The sequence below is a fragment of the Bubalus kerabau genome, chromosome 9 (genome assembly GCF_029407905.1).
Source record: "Bubalus kerabau isolate K-KA32 ecotype Philippines breed swamp buffalo chromosome 9, PCC_UOA_SB_1v2, whole genome shotgun sequence".
NCBI classification, from domain to species: Eukaryota; Metazoa; Chordata; class Mammalia; order Artiodactyla; family Bovidae; genus Bubalus; species Bubalus kerabau.
Window position 1 is genome coordinate 72,130,959 of NC_073632.1, and position 20,415 is coordinate 72,151,373.

Below are 20,415 nucleotides of genomic sequence, written 5' to 3' on the forward strand. Positions count from 1 at the left end.
GTACCGCGTTGTTTATCCATCCTATATATAATAGTTTGCCTCTGCTAATCTCAAAACTCCCAATCTATTCCCCTTCCTACCCTTTTCCTTCTTAGCCACCACAAGTCTGCTCTCTATGTCTGCGAGTCTGTTTGTGTTTCTTGGATGAATTAATTTTTTTTGTGTTTTAGATCCCACATATAAGTGATATCATATGATATTTGTCTTTCTCTTTCTGACTTACTTCACTTAGTATGATCACCTCTAGGTTCATCCGTGTTGCTTCAAATAGCATTATTTGCTTCTTTTTTATGAATGAGTAGTATTGCATTTGGAGAGGGAAATGGCAACCCACTCCAGTATTCTTGCCTGGGGAATCCCATGAATTCCCAATCCATGGGGTCACAGGGAGTCGGACACGACTGAAGCGACTTAGCACGCACGCAGTATTCCATTGGATATATGCACCACATCTTTATCCATTCATCTGTCGCTGGACATTTAGGTTGCTTCCACGTCCTGGCTGTTTTGAATAATGCTGCTGTGAACATAGAGGCTCATGTATCTTTTCAAATTATAGTTTTGTCTGGATATGTGCCCAGGAGTGGGGTTGCTGGATCATATGGTAACTCTACTTTTAGTCTTTTTGAGCAACTTCCATACTATTTTCCGTAGAGGCTGCACCAATTTACATTCCCACCAACCATGTAGGAAGGTTCCTTTTGCTCCACACCGTCTCCAGCATTTATTGTTCATGGACTTTTCTTCATGAGATGGAAAGCTTAACTGCCATTTTGGAATTTTAGGAGTGCCATGAAGAGGGCAGCTGCATTCCCTAGAAATTCCTTCATAGACTTTCCTGGAGGTGTTTGTGTGCTTGGTGACTTCCAGCTCAGATGTGGCTTCTCCAGGACACTGAGTGGGACACTCATGGTTTCAGATTCAAGGTCTGCTCTTTGCAACTTACTCTCAGAAGGCTGTGCCAGCATTGCCTTGAGGAGCTCAGCCGTGCCTTGTCTGTGAACTCAGAGTGTAGGTGTGTATAGCTCTCTCTGCTTTCATTCCAGAAGTATTTCTCACTCCCCTCTGTGCAGCCTGTCAGTGGCTGATCAGGTGCTGAATGGGGGTCAAGCGGTCCCCTCCCCAGGAGCCAGGCTAAGAACTTCATCTCATTTTGCTGAATGAGGCTGTCAACTGGAATTGGTTTCCTGAAGGGAAAAGTCTATTTCTCATACCATTGCCAGAGCCAGTTTCCCACCAGTGGTATTTTAATTGCATACCAAGCAGCTGTCTGTGTATGCTGTTGCCCAACATGTCTAAATTTGTCCCCATACGATCCCAGTGCATGTTCTCTGTCAGCAATGGAGCAGAGTATTTTTCAGGAGGGTGTGCTGTACAGACATATATCAGGGTGAGGTTCCTAATTGTCTGGAAGTGATACAGTGACTCCAACTTATTTTGACATCAGAAATTATAATTTTTTGAAATGGTACAGTTCCCTCTTTCACACATTTGGAGGCAAAGTTAAGATTACAAGAGATATAAATCACTGCTGTGCTACAGTTGAGAAAATTGTCAACTTTAGACTATTTCTGTTTTGACTATATTGTCTAGAAATAAAACTCGGTATGTTGATCTCACCTCATTTTATTACCTCTTCCCATGGGTAGCTGAGGGCACATTCCCACAGATGGAGGTTCTCAGAATGTCTTTTGGGCCTGACTTGACTTGAGAAATAAGGCTTAAAGCTACTGGATTATCTCTGGGTTGGAGGGCAAAGGGACTAGTCCAGAACCAGGATCCAGACCCTTTCCATATTCACTCTGGTTAAATATATTGATGTTGGTGTCTAGGAGGAAGAAATTTTCTTTTTTCCTTCTAGGTTCTTCTGGCTGCTCTAAGAATTAAATTGACATGAGACAGATTGGCAGAAGAAAATTAAACAAAAGTTTAATAACATATATATAATAGAGAGACCCAGGAAAACTGAATAATTCACCAAAATGGCCAAAGCCTCACCTTAAATACCATCTTCAAGGAATTCCCTGGTGATCCACTGGTTGGGACTCCACGCTTCCACTTCTAAAGACTTGGGTTCAATTCCTGGTTGGGGAATTAAGATCCCACAAGCTTTACGGTTCAGTCAAAAGTAAAAAAAAAAAAAAAAAAAAAAAGTTAAATAAAAAAATATCATCTTCAGCTAAAGCAAAAGAGGATATTGGAGGTGGTGGTTTGAAACCTCAAAGGGGAGAAAGGAAACTGACATGGATATAGAAAAACAAATGTTTGTTAAATGTTTGCTGGGCCAGAGACAATGGGACATAGAGAAGAATTTTAACAAACAGACTTTGCTGCGTTCCTCCCTGTTTACACATCTAGTTCATACCATAGTTATAATGGTGACAGCTCCCTCCTTGGAACATGTCTTCTATCTATATTCTTTCAGGCAGTTGAGGGGAAGGTCAAAATTTCTTCTTGAGTCTTTGGGCCTTGAATGTTTCCAGCTCAAAATAATCTGCATGCTGAAAAGATGTTTGGGATGGCAAGTTTTGTTTTCCTACATAGGCCCGTCCCTGCCACTAGCTCTGTCACACATTCAGCTTTTTAACCCCCAGCAAGTTTGCCCAGAGAACATCAGTGTAGAACAGAGGACAAGGCCTAACCCAGGTGTGTGGGTGGTCCCTTGTCAAGATCTTGTGTCTCAATTTGAGGCAGAGCTGAGTCTACTCAAGTGTCTGGAATTCCATCCTCAGCCAGTGTTATTTCTGGATTTTCTGTTTTAGATGCATCATTTCAACTTGCAGAAGGAAGAAATAAAAAAAAAAATCTTTTATTTTTAAACATCGTGTTCTTGGGGTGGGGGAACCATGTCATTGAAATGCTTCAATATCTGATTTAAAAAAAGTTTCATGGGGAAAGTAATTAAACTGCTAGAAGGTCAAAAGCATTCATTTAGGTCACAAACATGGTAGAGGTTTTAACACGTTCCAGCAGCGGGGAAAGTTGGGGAGATTGACGAAGACACAGTTTCCCTCTTCAAGTTCTCAGGTGATGACCTGGAGGGCTAGGGTCGGGGGAGGGAGGGAGGTTCCAGAAGGCGGGGATATATATACACACATAGCTGATTCACCTTGCTGTACAGCAGAAATTAACACAACATTGTAAAGTAATTATAATCCAATAAAAAATAATAAATGGAAAAAAAATAAAATGAGATCTACTGCGCCCAAAAAGAGTTCTCAGAATGTTAAACCTAATAGTTATACAACTGGACCTTTGATGTTCTTGAACGTGGTAGGAGGGATTTTGACTCTTTTCAAATTATCCTCAAGGCCTAACCTAGAGCCAGTTAGAACTTTGCTGAGGGCCAGGTCATGGTCGGGGAGGGGACAATTGAAACAGTGATTGAATCTAGCAGTTCCCGCATTGCTTTTCTCCTTTCACAACAGTCTCTTTGGAACTTGGTTTTGTCATTATTGACTCCGTGACAATTTTATGGGCTTCCCTGGTAGCTTAGCTGGTAAAGAATCCACCTATAATGCAGGAGACCCTGGGTTCCATTCCTGGGTTGGGAAGATCCCCTGGAGAAGGGACAGCCTACCCACTCCAGTATTCTTGGGCTTTCCTGGTGACTCAGACAGCAATGGAAACCATAGGCTTCATGCTACTGAGGGATGTTCTGGTCTCTGAAGATTTCAGGAATGCTGAGCTGATGGTGGAGCAGGCAGGGCACTGTGAGAGCCAGCAGAGGAGCAAGGACCTGCCTGGATGGATCAGAGAAGGCCCCGTGGAAGGCAAAATGCCTATGCTGAGCCCTGGAGAACTGGTCAGAACAGGCCTCAGAACACATAGTTGGCAGCCACTGAATATCTGGAATGAATCTTGCAGAGGAATGAATCTGGGCAAAGGAAATAGCATATTCAGAGAGCAAGAGGGTGGACAGCATGGCATATTTTTGGGGAAAGTAAACAGTTCAGCCATTCAGCGTTTGACCAATGTTTATTTTAATGAGCATCTACTGCGTGCCAGATTGTGTCATAAGGGCTGGGGACATGGTAATAAATAAAATCAGTAAACCCCTGTTTTTACAGAATTTGGAGAGGATAGTAATCAAACAATAAATAAGACAATTTGGGACAGATATAACTGCAAGAGGATGTACCAGAGTGATTAGGAAGCAGGCTAGTAATTTGGTATACTACCTCTTTCAGGGCTTTTTACTAAAAAGGATGATTATGTACAGGAATAAAGGTCTAATTATGATATTTTAGAGGAAGTTTTATGATATGGCAGAGAGTCTGCTCAAATCACCAAACATGAGACGGTCTTGCTCAGGAGAATGAGTAGGGGCATAGGGAGTATCTGATAAGGGAGAATTTTGAGCATTACTTTGCTAGAGTGTGAGATGAGTGCAATTGTGCAGTAGTTTGAGCATTCTTTGGCATTGCATTTCTTTTTGATTGGAATGAAAACTGACCTTTTCCAGTCCTATGGCCACTGCTGCATTTTCCAAATTTGCTGGCATATCAGCACTTTCACAGCATCATCTTTTAGGATTTGAAATAGCTCAACTGGAACTCCATCACCTCCACTAGCTTTGTTCGTAGTGATGTTTCCTAAGGCCCACTTGACTTAGCATTCCAGGATGTGTGGCTCTAGGTGAGTGATCACACTGTTATGATTATCTGGGTTTTTGAAGATCTTTTTTGTACAGTTCTTCTGTGTATTCTTGCCACCTCTTCTTAATATCTTCTGCTTCTGTTAGGTCTATGCCATTTCTGTCTTTTATTGTGCCCATCTTTGCATGAAAATTTCCCTTGGTGTATCTAATTTTCTTGAAGAGATCTCTAGTCTTTCCCATTCTATTGTTTTCCTCTATTTCTTTGCATTGATCACTGAGGAAGGCTTTCTTATCTCTTCTTGATATTCTTTGGAACTCTGCATTCAGATGGGTATATCTTTCCTTTTCTTCTTTGCCTTTCATTTCTCTTTTCATAGCTATTTGTAAGGCCTCCTCAGACAACCATTTTGCCTTTTTGCATTTCTTTTTCTTGGGGATGGTCTTGATCCTTACCTCCTGTACAATGTCATGAACCTCTGTCTATAGTTCTTCAGGCACTCTGTCTATCAGATCTAATTCCTTGAATCTATTTGTCACTTCCACTGTATAATCATAAGGGACTTGATTTAGGTCATACCTGAATGGTCTAGTGGTTTTCCCTACCTTCTTCAAGTCTGAATTTGGCAATAAGGATTTCATGATCTGAGCTACAGTCAGCTCCCGGTCTTGTTTTTGCTGACTGTATAGAGCTTCTCCATCTGTGGCCGCAGAGAATATAATCAGTCTGATTTCAGTGTTGACCATCTGGTGATGTCCATGTGTGGTCTTCTCTTGTGTTGTAGGAAGAGGGTAATGCTCAAAATTCTCCAAGCCAGGCTTCAACAGTATGTGAATCATGAACTTGCAGATGTTCAAGCTGAATTTAGAAAAGGCAGAGGAACCAGAGATTAAATTGCCAACATACATTGGATCATCGAAAAAGCAAGAGAATTCCAGAAAAACATCTGTTTCTGCTTTATTAACTATACCAAAGCCTTTGACTGTGTGGGTCACAAAAAACTGGAAAATTCTTAAAGAGATGGGACTATCAGACCACCTGACCTGCCTCCTGAGAAATCTGTGCAGGTCAAGAAGCAACAGTTAGAACTGAATATGGAGCAACAGACTGGTTTCATTTCGGGAAAGGAATACGTCAAGGCTGTATATCGTTACCCTGCTTATTTAACCTATATGCAGACTGCATCATGAGAAATGCTGGACTGAATGAAGCACAAGCTGGAATCAAGATTTCTGGGAGATATATCAATAACCTCGGATATGTAGATGACATCAACCTTATGGCCAAAAGCAAAAATGAACTAAAAGCCTCTTGATGAAAGTGAGAGAGTGAAAAAGTTGGCTTAAAACTCAACATTCAGAAAGCTAAGATCATGGCATCTGGTCCCATCACTTCATGGCACATAGATGGGGAAACAATGGAAACAGTGAGAAACTTTATTTTGGAGGGCTCCAAAATCACTGCAGATGGCGACTGCAGCCATGAAATTAAAAGACACTTGCTCCTTGGAAGAAAAGTTATGACCAACCTAGACAGCATGTTAAAAAGCAGAGATATTACTTTGCCAACAAAGGTCCATCTAGTCAAGGCTCTGGCTTTTCCAGTAGTCATGTATGGATGCGAGAGTTGGACTATAAAGAAAGCTGAGTGCCAAAGAATTGATGCTTTTGAACTGTGGTGTTGGAGATTCTTGAGAATCCCTTGGACTGCAAGGAGATCCATCCAGTCCATCCTAAAGGAGATCAGTCCTGAATATTCATTGGAAGGACTGATGTTGAAGCTGAAACTTCAATATTTTGGCCACCTGATGTGAAGAGCTGACTCATTGGAAAAGACCCTGATGCTGGGAAAGATTGAAGGCAGGAGGAGAAGGGGATGACAGATGAGATGGTTGGATGGCATCACTGACTCAGCAGACATGAGTTTGAGTAAAGTCTGGGAGTTGGTGATGGACAGGGAGGCCTGATGTGCAGCAGTCCATGGGATCACAAAGAGTTGGACATGACTGAGGGACTGAACTGAACTGATAAAGGAGAAAAGGGAATAAAATAAAGGTGTTAGAGAAAGAAAGGAAGGATAGAGTGGTGGAAAGAGTGAGAAAGAAGACCAAAGAACAGATTGTGGGTCGGTTAGTAATCATACTTGCTGGCATTTTTTTTTTTTTCTTTTTGAGTTTCTTGTTATTGGTCACTAAGTTCATTTGATGTATTAACTTATTTTGTCTTCATCACAACACTTTGAGGTAGTTACCAGCATCACACTCATTTTATTCTTTTGGAATCAGAGGCAGAGACGTCTGAGGACCTGCCTAGGGCTTCAAGCCAGAGGTGAGATGCAAACCTAGATGTGTGCTCACCACAGTCCAAACTGCTCACCGTGAGTTTTGCTGCCACTGCCATTGGTGTTGGGCAGCTCAGCGGCTTCCTTGCCCTGCATTAATTCACTGTATACATGATAGCAAAATTGATATCGTGCTCTCCTGGGGCTGGAGCTGGGCTTAAAAGTCAGGGCCTCTAAACTCTTAGAAACAAAATGTAGGGTGGTGGCTCCCAGGGAGAGGAGAGGGCAAGAGGAGTCTTAATGAGTGCAGTTTCAGTTTTGCACAATGAAGATGTTCTAGAGAGCTGTTGCACAAAATGTACAGTCAACACTATTATACTGTAGACTTAAAAAAATGCTTAAGATGGTGTGTGTTTACCATAGTTAAAAGTCAGAGACTCTAGAAAATTTCTGTGTTTTGTATTTCAGTATGAATGTTCTTTTTAAAAACTGAGTACACTGAACTAAGTCATATTTATCTTGAGCCCCTTTTTTAATAAAAAAAACTTATTGGAGTATAGTTGATTTACAATGTTGTGTTAGTTTCAGGTGTACAGCACTGTGAATCAGTTATATATATACATATATTCACTCTTTTGGAGAAGGCAATGTCACCCCACTCCAGTACTCTTGCCTGGAAAATCCCACGGACGGAGGAGCCTGGTAGGCTCCAGTCCATGGGGTTGCTAAGAATGGGACACGACTGAGCGACTTCACTTTCACTTTTCACTTTCATGCATTGGAGAAGGAAATGGCAACCCACTCCAGTGTTCTTGCCTGGAGAATCCCAGGGACGGGGGAGCCTGGTGGGCTGCTGTCTATGGGGTCGCACAGAGTCGGATATGACTGAAGCGACTTAGCAGCAGCAGCATTCACTCTTTTTTAGATTATTTTCCGATCACAGAATATTGACTAGAGTTCCCAGTAGGTCCTCATTAGTTATGTATTTTATATATAGAAGTGTGTGTATGTCAATCCCAATCTCCCAGTTTATCCCTCCCCCCACTTAGCCCTGTGATCATAAGTTTACTGATCTTGAGGTCTCCTTGAACTCGAACTCTCAGACACATCTGACTGATTCTCTATCCAAAATTCTCTTTCTCTGTCTCTTCTCTCCTACCTTTCTTTCTGAGGAGTCTGTAGAAGTATCCCTTCTATAGATTTTTAAAATGAGTGCATTTTAATGGTGAGGAACTTGTCACCAGGTTCCTAACGTAAAGATTACTTAGCTGGATTTGTTTGTCTTTAAGAACTTTCCTTCATGGTGGGTCTGGAAAAATTTAGAATTTATCTCCAAGATGAGAAATATTATCCTGCATGGTCTTCCTCAAAGCGTGTCCTCAAAACCAGAGAATTGGCAAAGGCTTACATTTGGTTTCTGTGCAAAGAGAACTGGATTGATTGCCGCTTCTGTTCACAGTCTGTGTCTGAAGGAGGTCCTCCACATTGCTCTTTCAACACTTTGTTGGATCCCTGTGTTTACGTGCTGACTTGGGGGGAGGCAGAGCTGCTCTGTGAACATCAGAGCATCCACATCAAGTGGGGGTGGGGGGCACTTCGAGGTGGGCTGAATTGAATGCTGTGAGCAGGAGCAGATGTCGGCTTCCTTCCCAGCAGCCTCCAGCCTACCCCTTTCCCTAAACTCTTTATTTATTTGGTGCCAGCGATATATCTCCATGGTGCATGTCTAAACAGAACACACAAGTGCCACTGAAGCTCCAGAAAGTCTTAGAAAAGAAAGAAAGACCACAGAAAAATGTGACTCAACATTCTTCTTCTGAACATTTAGAAAATCAAGAGCACTGCCTGCCAAAAAGAGAAAGAAAATACAGACTCCGTAAGGGGACACATACCCATAGCAAAAGTGATCTTCATTGGGCTGCTTGTGCGGTTGGAATGTTGCCTTGTCTCTTCATGGTGCTTCCCTCCTGGTGGACTCTTGCTTTCTGATCACTTCAGGGCAGAGGAGAGGGGCAGGACTTGGTGGGCATGTGGTTTTGTGCTGGTGAGTTGTGGGGTGGGTGGACTGGGATGGATTCTCCAGCTGAAAACAATAAAATCCACCTCAGAAGAATTCTTCACGAAGTCGGATGATGGTTTGACAGTCCCAGAGTACTCACACAATCTCTGCAGCTGTGCAGTTCTTAAAAAAAAAAAAAGCTTCATGGAAGAGAAAGGAGACAATGGTTCTGAATTCCTCTTCCTATACCCATGTCTATCTCTAGGCACACGATCATAAGAACTCACTTCTCATTGATGTCAATTCACTAATCATTGCAAACACCCCTGTTCAGACATTTCTAAAGCTGGTCACAACATTTCTTTATTCTTGGTAAAGTGTGATCAGTTTCAATTTTATTGATTTTGTCTGAGTGGAGAACCAAAAATGCCTGTTAGGTGTGTTTGGACATCACTGGAAGCCTCAGGAGTTTTCCAGTTTGATATGTGGCTAAGAAAACATTCAGTTTCTGTTTTATTGGGTCTGGGTCATCTTTCAAGTTGCTTCCCTGGTGGCTCAGACGGTAAAGAATCTGCCTGCAATGCAGGAGATCTGGGTTCGATCCCTGGGTCAGGAAGATTCCCTGGAGAACAACCCACTTCAGTATTCTTGCCTAGAGGATTCCATGGTCAGAGGGGCCTGGTGGGCTACAGTCCATGGGGTCGCAAAGAGTTGAACATGACTGAGTGACTAACACAATCTTTCAAGTTAGCACTTCTGCACACCTTGGAACTTGTAGAGGAATGGGTGCTGAAATGCTACCTTAAACATGTTTTCCCACTTCTTATGAGGGTTGCAAGAATAGGTGATTTCGCTTCTCAGATTCTTGTACGTGAATGTTTATATTAGCCAAAAGGTTAAAAAAAAAAAAATACAACCCAAGTATCCATCAGTGGAGGAATAGATGAACAAAAGGCACTATTTATGTAAGATGAAATATTATTCAGGCATACAAAGGATTAAAGATCTGAGACATAGTACCATTTGAATGAACCTCAAAAGCACTATGCCAAGTGAAAGGGGCCAGACACAAAAAGTCACATATTGGATTTTTATATGATAAATCCACACATTTTTATATGATAAATCCAGAATAGACAGATCTATAGAGTCAGAAAGCAGATGGGGGAGGGGAGAATGGCTCGGGTGTTCTGGGGTAATGAAAACATTTTGAAAGTAGAAAGAGATGGTGGTTGCATCACATTGTGAATGTACTAAATGCCACAGAACTGTACATGTTATATGGTTGATTGTATGTTATGTGCATTTCACCTCAGTTAAAAGAAGGAGTATGTATAGCAAAGGAAACCATAAACAAAACAAAAAGACAACCTATGGAATGGGAGAAAACATTTTTAAATGATGCGACTGATAAGGGCTTAATTTCCAAAATAAACAAACAGTTCATACAATTCAACAATAACAAAACAAATACCCAATTGAAAAATGGGCAGAAGACCTAAATAGACCTTTATCCAGACAAGACATACAGATCTCAATAGGCATATGAAAAGATGTTCAATGTCACCGGTTATTAGAGAAATACGTATCAAAACCACAATGAAGTGCCACCTCAATCTTAAAAACTCCACAAATAAATGCTGGAGGTGTGGAGAGAAGGGAACTCTCTTGCGCTGTCAATGGAAATGTAAATGAGTGCAACCACTATGGAAAATAGTATGAGGGTTCCTTAGAAATCTAAAAATAGAATTACGATATGATCCAGCAACCCCACTCCTGGGAGTATATCTGGACAAAACTATAATGCAAAAAGATATATGTGCCCCTTCATTCATAGCAGCACTATTTACAACAGCTAAGACATGGAAGCAACCTAAATGTCCATAATAGATGAATGGATGAAGATGTAGTGTGTGTGTATATATATATATGTATGTATATGGAATGTGTGTGGTATGTGTATGTATATATACACACAATGGAATATTACTCAACCATAAAATGAATGAAATAATGCCATTTATGGCAACATGGATGGACTTAGAGATTATCATACTAAGTAAGTCAAAGACAAAGACAAATACGATATATCACTTATGTGTGGAATCTCAAATACAACAGAAATGGACATATCTATGGATAAAACCAAAAATAGTTTTAGTTGAAACAGAAATAAACTCACAGACCTAGATAGAGACTTGTGGTTGTCAATGGGGGTGGGGGAGGGAAGGATTAGGAGTTTGGGATTAATAGATGCAAACTTTTACATACAGAATGGATGGACAAGGTCCTACTTTATAGCAGAGGGAACTATATTCAATGACCTGGGATGAACCATAATGGAAAAGAGTATAAAAAAGATTATATGTTTATGTATAACTGAGTCACTCGGCTGTATAGCAGAAATTAACACAACATTGTAAATTAACTACACTTCAATTAAAAAAAGGAGTGCATAATTTGTTTCACTTTTAGAGATGTAATATTTCTTTTTAATTAATTAATTTTTTAATTGAAGGATAATTGCTTTATAGTGTTGTGTTGGTTTCTTCCAAACATCAACATGAAGGAGCCAGCTGTCCCCTCCCTCTTAAACCTCCCTCTAGAGATGTGATATTTCTGTTCGGATGCTTGCCTCTTTTTCTATGGCATCCCAGAGAGGCTCATTCTTCACATTCCAGCCAAAGTCCTCAGACTAGAGACAGTTACTATTTAACTCATCTTCTTATCTTTCTCCCAGAAATTCTTACATTCATAGTATCTCCCAATTTGCCTCATTTTCTTAGTGGCAAATGCATTCTTTTTAAGAACTCTTTTTAAGTGTCAGTGTGCCTGTGTTCAGGGTTATCCCTGATTGCAAGTGAAGGAAACTCTGGAAAATTGGTAGAATCTCTGAAACTGGCAACTTGGGTTGGATAATATGTTAGCTTTTCAAACCCTTGTGGGTCAGAATGCAAGTGCATGAAAACAAACAAACAAACTGAACCTCTTCCTTTGCTTCTGTTCTTCTATTCAATTTCCTTGGCTGGTTTCCTCAGTGGAATATTTTAATAAAGGAAATAGTTTTCCTCCTGCCTAGTTCTGTATTGGAGTCTCAATGTCATGGGCGATGCTAAAGTGAGCCTGTTTGTAAAAGTAGAACCCTACAAATCCTGCTGTCGCTGGGCAATGGTAATTTATATTCTGGAATGAGAGTACTTCATTTGGAGGAGAACATGACTGGGAGGAAGCTGAAGAGGAGGATCTAGAGAATGAATAGAAGACAAGTAGAGAACTAAACTGGAACCCATTAATAGCAGAGGAAAAGGAACAAAAGTGAACTCTTAGAGTACTGTGGACTTTGAATGCATTGTGACACAAGACTTAGAATTACCCGCTTAACCACCTCCTGCCTTAATGCTACAAGAACTTCTGGATAGAATTATATCTCCGGTTGGTGGTCTTTTTCTTTCACATCTCTTAGTGGAGAATGCAATGGCACCCTACTCCAGTACTCTTGCCTGGAAAATCCCATGGATGGAAAAGCCTGGTAGGCTGCAGTCCATGGGGTCACTAAGAGTTGGACACGACTGAGCGACTTCACTTTAACTTTTCACTTTTATGCATTAGAGAAGGAAATGGCAACCCACTCCAGTGTTCTTGCCTGGAGAATCCCAGGGACGGAGGAGCCTGGTGGGCTGCTGTCTATGGGGTCACACAAAGTCAGACACGACTGAAGCGATTTAGCAGCAGCTATAGAAGAGGGAGGCATTTTCCTCCTAAAACCAAGGGAAGTCATTTTATGTAGTCACTAAGTTTTATCTCACTCTTTTGTGACCACATGGACTGTAGCCTGCCAAGCTCCTCTGTCCATGGGATTTCCCAGGCAAGAATACTGGAGTGGGTTGCCATTTCCTTCTCTAGGGGATCTTCCTGATCCAGGAATAGAACCTGGGTCTCCTGCTTGGCAGGCAGATTCTTTATTGCTGAGCCACCAAGGAAGCCCCAAACCATGGGAAACCTAATGTGAATAAGCTTAGTGTTGAATCACTTGGAGGCCAGGTTGACCAACCACGTTCAAGCTGAGGCACTATGGGTTCAATTCTATGTTCAGTTCAGTTCAGTCGCTCAGTCCTGTCCGACTCTGCGACCCCATGAATCGAAGCACGCCAGGCCTCTCTGTCCATCACCAACTCCCGGAGTTCATCCAAACTCATGTCCATAGAGTCAGTGATGCCATCCAGACATTTCACCCTTTGTCATCCCCTTCTCCTCCTGCCCCCAATCCCTCCCAGCATCAGAGTCTTTTCCAATGAGTCAACTCTTCGTATGAGGTGGCCAAAGTATTGGAGTTTCAGCTTCAGCATCAGTCCTTTCAATGAACACCCAGGGCTGATCTCCTTTAGGATGGACTGGTTGGATCTCCTTGCAGTCCAAGGGACTCTCAAGAGTCTTCTCCAACACCACAGTTCAATTCTATGTACCTAGGATGAAAGTCAGTCTCCTTGCTCATAGAGAATGAGTCCGTGGCAGCTTTTAAGAAAAACTGTCTGAACTTCAGATAACTTAGTCAACATTTAGATGAGCTAAGTGAAATTTAATCAGAAACACATTGAAATTTATCTTGAAGCACATGGACCTTAAAATGACAGAGATTAATCAGCATAAAAGTTTGAGAAATTCCAGCAACATGCTTCTTATATTGATTTTGTAGACATAGAATTTCTTAGATAAGAACTCAGATTATCTAGAAGATTCTGAAACCAGACCAGATTACTCATTGTTTGTAAGTATTTATTCTTGGCATTTCAGTAGGGGGTTCTTTCATATTTCAAAATGAAGTCAAGAGGGACAATTCTTAAAAGAATAAGGTTTTCAAGTAAGAACATTATTGTTGTGGAGTAAAATATAAAATTAAGGCAATGGAAGATCCATTTTTACCTACCTTGTATGAGAATTTCATCATTTCTTCCATATACACTCTGAGAGTGCCAAAAAGGAGTACCTGTAACTACAACTGATTGGATCACGCATGGGCATGTGACTCAAGATGAACCAATCAGATTTTATCACCTTGAGGAATGTGGAACTGGTTCATGGAGACTGTGTCAGTTCACTGAGTATCTGGGGAGTCACGTTGAATTGGAGGATGAAGTTGCTATTGATTAGTGGATAATTACATTGATAAGCTGGCCAGAGGATAGAAGAGAATTAAATATATGTGCAGAGAGACACAGGAATAAGGAAATACTTGGTCTCAAAGAGCGGGAGGGGAAAGGTTCCTGGTATCTTTCCAGTTTTCCTAACTCCCAGCTCTATATCTTTATTTGGCCTCCTTGAGTTTCCCTTGTACTCTCATGTTTCTTAGATGAGTTTTGGTTTCTCACAACCCCCCAAATGATCCCTGAATAATTCAAACCTCTGGCTGCTCCCCAGAGCGAGCCCTTCTAGGGCAAATAGTGATTTTCTTCATTTAATAAAGCTTTTCAGAGATGGGGATTCCAACTCTCATAAAAGCCTACTGCAATATTTAGACGTCTTTAATTAAAATCTCCCTTATCCCACACCAAACTTTTACAGAAATGAGAGCTCATTTTTTTGCTGTTGTTCTTTGTTCAAAATTTTGTTCAATGGGACAGGTAACTTTTATTTCTTATTCAAAGTAGACTTCAGATCCTTCATTAGTATTTCCCAAACTTGCTTCATCATAAGAATCACCCAGGAGATGCATGTTAAAAATTCAAATTAGTGTGCTTCTCTGGATCTGATTCAAGAGGTCTAGGGTGGAGCTAGGAATCTGTATTTTAACAAGCATCCCTAGTGATTCCTATAATCACAGAAGTTAAGAAACATTGTATTTAAAGATAGTTAGTAAGTTACCTCTTATGATTTATTGTGTTCAAAAAATTTCCTCACCTCTAATTGCCTCCCCACCTACCTCTGCAAGTTCAAACTCTTCATTGTCTTCAAGGCTTAGAACAAAACCCAGTGTCTTTGTAATACCACAGCTGGTGGAATCTCTTCCTCCATTTCAAGTGTAGTAAGACAATTCCTGAGCAGTGCTTGGTGAAGGACAATTTACCCTTAACGTTTATTTGTGGCTCCTTTATGGAATTAAATGGCAACCCACTCCGGTACTCTTGCCTAGAAAATTCCATGGATGAACCTGGTGGGCTACGGTCCATGGGGTCACAAAGAGTCGGACACGACTGAGCGACTTCACTTTATGAAATTGGTTCTATTTTACCTTTAAGGTTGTTCAGCTACTTGTTTAATATCTCCTCTGAGACTGTATTCCCATTCACTCTAGTATTCTTTGCAACACCCAGCAGAGGGCTCTGTAGGAAGTAGATTTCATATGCTTCCTTAATACCTCAGTTGGTAAAGAATCTGCCTGCAATGCAGGAGACCCTGATTCGATTCCTGGGTTGGGAAGATCTGCTGGAGAAGGGATAGGCTACCCACCCCAGTATTCTTGGGCTTCCCTTATGGATCAGCTGGTAAAGAATCTGCCTGCAATGTGGGAGACCTGGGTTCAATCCCTGGGTTGGGAAGATCCCCTGGAGAAGGGAAAGGCTACCCACTCCAATATTCTGGCCTAGAGAATTCCATGGACTATACAGTCCATGGGGTCACAAAGAGTCTGACACGACTGAGCAACTTTCACTTTCACATGTGTAGGGACTGATGGAGGTCTTCTTCCCTGGAAGCCATCCAGCAGTAGCTCAGGGTTTATGGTGGAGCCCCTCCTTTGGAAATATTCACTAAATTCTATAAGTCCAACTCCCAAGAGGGCTCACTTCTGAATTGAGTTTCTTCCATCCTACCCCACTGAGAGAGGCTCAAAAGTTTCCAGTTTTTTATCAAGAAAAATTGTAAGCAGGGATTTCCCTGAAAGTCCAGTGGTTAAAACTCCATGCTTCCACTGCAGAGGACATTGGGTTCAATCCCTGATCAGGGAACTAACATCCCACACATCACATGGCCAAAAAGGAATAAATAAATAGGGTCAAGATATTTTTAAAGATACTATTACAAAGAGAAAAAATATAATCTGGTGAGTGGGAAAGGAGTCGATTTGGGGGAATACAGAATTTGCCACATGGTATCTTCCCCCTTTCTTTGCCTTGCGTAAGAGATAGCATTTGATTTGTTCCTTCAACTGCCTGTGAGACTGAGGTGCTCAGACTGTTCTTCTCTCCACACTGAGGAATGGGTGATAGTCTCTTCTCTGAAGGTTGGTGGGCTCCTAAACCCCAAACCCTCAGAATGTGTGACATTGCTTGTGAGGAAATGGAGCAGGGGAGAGATGGCAGAAGTGTGAACGAGTGCTAGGTTGGGGTGGGGTCAGTGTGCCTTCTCATGGTTGAACTTGACAAGGAGATATGGCAGTTCCCTGGGGTCAAATGGAGACCTCAGGTGGAGCCTGGGCTGAAGTAGGCATCATCTTGGTAGGAGCCTATATGAGTCTTTTTGGCTGAGGGTATTTAGGCCATGAAAGGATATGGACTAGGTCACCCATTTTGGTGGATGAGGGCAGGGAGCAAGAGACAGGGCCTCAGAGCCCCAGCAGATTTCTTCTCTGGGGGGGCACTTGGCAGGGAGAGGTCACTGAGTGCCCTCTGAAGCTCAACAAATGTGCCCCATGAGACAGTGGGCATTTGGGTGCCTGCCATGGGGACAGAAGCAGTGACAAAGAACAGGAAAAGGAACAGTGTACTACTGGCCATCTATGACTTATGGTCACTGAAACCAAGAATGTAAAGTTCCACCCAAATCCCCCAGCTTTTGTAGTGAGCACATGCCAGAGGGGTGAAAACGGAGGAAAAAGGGAGGGGGGAGAAAAAAGTGGGTGAGCAAACCACTTCTCACCTCCCCAACCCAAGCAAAAGAACTGGAGAAAACAGAAAGTTTTACACAGGACATGAGATGGTTTTAATTGCCAAACATGATGGTAAAATAATAGAATCGAAACTGACATATTGTTAAGGAAGGTGGGTACTCTGCAGAAAGGGGATTTTAACAGGGTGAAACTAGTAGCCATTATTTAGAAAATTTAAATGATTCCATGCTTATGCTTCTTAGTCCAGCCAATTACATATGCAGTGAATACTTTCCTCTTGCATTTCATTCTATCACTTTTCAAATAAGAACCCCAGATCAACCTCTGTACCTGAATAAGGATATGACCAGTACAATGAAAAGATTATCTGCCAGCTCTTGCACTACAATACCATGTAGCTTTTCTGACATTAATCTTATAAAGATGATGTATAGATACACAGAGTTATCCATTATCACGATGGTTCCCTTCTTTCTTCATTGGAATTTTCTCCTTAACTTTTATTTTATGTGTGTGTGTTTACAGTTTTATTGGAGTATAACCAACATATAATAAATTTTGTATATCAAATATGTACAGTTTTATGTTTCAACACCTGTATATCACAGTGAAACCGTCAAGACAATCAAGATAAGGAACCTATTCCCTACTCCTGGAAGTTTCCTTCTGCCCTTTTGTAATTCCTCCCTCCTGCTACCCTTGCCTTCCTTCCTCATGCTCCATGGCTCCCATCTCTCAAATCCCCAGGCAGTCATTACCAAGCTGCCCTCTGTCCTTTTTAGATTAGCTTGCATTTTTTATAATTTTGTATAAATAGAATTGTTCAATCTATATTTCTTTTTTGCTCCTTTCACTCTGAATTATTATTCATTCATGCATGTTGTAATTCATCCATGCAGTTCATTCCATGTGTGTATTAACAGTTCATTCCTTTTTATTTCTGAGTAGTATTTCATTGTATGGATATGCCACAGTTTCTTTATCCTGGCAATGGACAGTTGGGCTGTTTCCAGTTTTGCCACTGCAAATAAAAGTGCTGGAAACATTAGTATACCAAACATTAGTATACCAATCTTTGTTTGGATGTATGCTTTTATTTTTCTTGGGTAAATACTTAGGGGCCAGAATGACTGGATCACATGGTAAATGTATGTTTAATTTTTAAAGATGTTGCCAAACTATCTCTCCAAGTGGATACAGCATTTTGTATTCCCTACCAGCAGTGTATGAGGGCTCCAGTTCACCCATATCCTTGCTATTATGTTCAATCTTTTCAATTTTAGACATTCTACTAGGTGTATAGTGGCATCTCATTGTGGTTTAGTATCTGTTCATATCTTTTGTCCATTAAAAAAAAAACTGGCTTCTTTCCTTATTATTGAGTTCTTTTGAGAGTTCTTCATATATTCCAAATACAAATCTATATCAGATATATGGCTTATAGATGTTTTGTCTCAATCTATAGCTTATTTTTCATTCTCTTAATGTTCTCTTTTGAAGAACAGAAATTTTTAAAATTTTGATGAATTTATTCAATTTAATTTTTAAAATTAAAAAACTGCAAACTGTGCCTTGGTGTTATATGTAAGAAATCTTTGCCTAAGCCAATTGTGTGTTTGCTTTCAATCCATAAGCATTCCTAGAAAACATTACAGTAAGTTCCCTACGTAAGGAAGAGCTACACTACACTCTGAGAGTACATTCTTAAGTCCAGTTTATTTGTAAGTCCAAAAAAGTTGGCATAGCTAACCAACTAACTGAATCAGCTATATAATAGTGTACTGTAATAGGTTTATAGTACTTTTTACATAAATAATATGTACATAAAAACAAACACAAAAAAATAGAGAAAACATTTAAAATCTTACAGTACGATATCTTGAAAAGTACAGTAGAACATTACAACAACTGACATACAGGGGCTGGCATGCTTGCTTGCATCTTTGAAAGTCTGCAACTTGAAGGTTTGTATGTAAGTGACTGCCTGTATTTAGTTTTAGCCTGATACATGAAGATAACCAAGTTTTCTTTTATGTCCCCTTTATTTCAATTGGTTGTTAAGGATTCCAGTAACACTGTGCTGCATCCTGTCACTTAAGCTGCTGATAAAGCCATCAGAGAGTGCCAACTACTTCCCTCGATGGCATCCCTTAAATTGATGCTGAGTGTAACCAAATTCGGTGTTTAGCTCTCAAGTTGATTGTGTACTCACACATGAGAAATGTGATCTAGGCCACACATGCTTCATCTATTGATAAGAATGGCAGATTTGGAGAAATCATATTCTGTGGACTGTTGCTTATTTTTTTCATTTTTAACATCAATCATTTATGAAGAAAAAACGAAATGGACCTGGCATAGTATAGTCCTCCCTCTGAGTTGCCTGGACATTTTACATACACTTCTACTAGTCATCTATGTTAGGCGCACCTAACCCAGAGACCGAACTACATTAACTACAGATAATCTGGTGTGAATGCCCATGTGTTCAGATATATGGCAGCTAGTGAATATCCTTTGAACATCTTCTAGATATTAGACTGATCTCAAATTTTTGTAGCATTTCTATCTTTTATTTTTAATTGAAGGAAGCACATCACTATTTTTTTTTTTTTTTTCACTTAACCACTCACTCTTCAGGGTCATCTGCTGAATTCAGAGCTCTTCTGCCTCTTCTCTGAACTTCTCATGAGGTTTGTAGAACCTCACATTCCATCATGAAGGATTCGCCTCCCCACCAGCTTTCCACTGTTCAGGTTGTCATAACCCCCTTATTTGTGGTTCATAGTCCACTCTTCATGAATGTCTTGCTTCCAGCTCCACACACATTGTAGAACAAAAGTTACTCATACTATTTTCAACCACAATTCTATATGCTTCCCTTTGTTTTTTGCTCCCTGGCTCTTTTCCCTCAGATTTCCAGTTCTTATCTCTTCCTTCTTTCACATACTAACTCTATCAGAGACTCAACCTTACTGACTTTTGTAGAACAATCAGAGTCATGAGTCTTCTATGCATCTGTCCACCATCTTGCTACAAAGAGGCTAATTGTCTTGACATGCTAATTTGTCAACATGAAATTGTAAAGTATTTTATGCAAGGTTTCTCCCTGGCCCCTTTGGAAAATTTAGAGATTTGAAAGCATCTTTTTTTTTCTGTTCAACTTTAATATGATCCTGACAGCCCTGGGAGACTCTACAAAATTGTGTACACACACACACACACACACACACACATGCTTCCCCGGTGGCGCTAGTGGTAAAGAACCCACCTCCAATGCAGGAGACAGAAGTGACACAGTTTCAGTCCCTGGGTTGGGAAGATCCCCTGGAGGAGGGCATGGCAACCCACTCCAGAATTCTTGCCGGGGAAATCCCATGGACAGAGGAGCCTGGCAGACTACAGTCCATAGGGTTGCAAAGAGTCAGACATGACTGAAATGACTTACTTAGCATGCATGTGCAAACACATACAAACACATGTTCATCTCTAGTGGGTTCTCAGATGAAATGTCTGTAGCTGAGTCAGGAATATTCATTGCCTTTATTCAGTGATAAATGAACCTGGGGTTTGACAATTGTCAAGCCAGTATGCTTTGGGTTCCATCTTCTTCTCCATACTTTCCCTGTGTTACTGTTTTAATGTTACCTTAGCTCTGGAGAGAGGGTTTTGGATTGATATGAAGTAACATGTGAAAATGTGGTCGTGGGTTCCTT

General features: G+C 40.9%; 1 long non-coding RNA gene across 1 annotated transcript; it reads right to left on the reverse strand.

Moving 5' to 3' along the window:
- Positions 1–1,513: 1,513 nt before the first annotated feature.
- LOC129619415 (uncharacterized) lies at positions 1,514–13,839 on the reverse strand. The gene is made up of 3 exons (XR_008697869.1): positions 13,802–13,839; positions 8,771–9,060; positions 1,514–2,109 (listed from the first exon to the last, which is right to left on the reverse strand). It is a non-coding gene; the product is annotated as an uncharacterized LOC129619415 (long non-coding RNA).
- Between the last annotated feature and the right edge of the window lie 6,576 nt (positions 13,840–20,415).